Consider the following 700-nt stretch of genomic DNA (forward strand, 5'->3'; position numbering starts at 1 on the left):
GTTCTTTAAAAGCAGTTATTTCAAACCTTTTTTACTTGTTTTCCCTTCGGGCATCTCACCATGAGCCCCCCCCCCTTAGGCCAAACTATTGATTATTGTCCAAAAGTGGAACATACAATAACTGAAATAAAGACTCTTAATTTGAGCATTTAATTTTTATAATTTTATGTTTACCATCTCATATTAAAAAAAGTATGTTGCCAGGAATTTAGTAAGGAATCGAAATAAATACAACATAAAATCATATTATAAAGCTGTATTTATAAAACTGGAACTCCTCTGAGGAAAAACCTCATAAGTTTTAAAGGAAAAAGTTGCGTCAAACTTAAATTCAAACTTCTGAAGGTACTTTTTTTTCATACTGGCCTTGGTGGCGCCTCAGAGACCGTGGTCTTAAGCCGGAAAAGGGTAGATCGCCTTCTAAGGGTTGGGGAGGGTGTACTGCCCCTAGTGGAGGAGTTTAAGTATCCTGGGGTCTTGTTCATGAATGAGGGAAAAATAAAGCAGGAGATCGATAGGTGGATTGGTGCGGCGTCTGCTGTGAAGCGTGCGCTGTACCGGTCTGTCGTGGTGAAGAGAGAGCTGAGCCAAAAAGCCAAGCTCTCTATTTACCGGTCGATCTACGTTCCTACCCTCATCTATGGTCATCAGCTTTGGGTCATGACCGAAAGAACAAGATCCTGGATCCAAGCGGCTGAAA

This window comes from Cyprinodon variegatus, unplaced genomic scaffold, assembly GCF_000732505.1.
Source record: "Cyprinodon variegatus isolate N-32 unplaced genomic scaffold, C_variegatus-1.0 Scaffold481, whole genome shotgun sequence".
Lineage (NCBI taxonomy): Eukaryota > Metazoa > Chordata > Actinopteri > Cyprinodontiformes > Cyprinodontidae > Cyprinodon > Cyprinodon variegatus.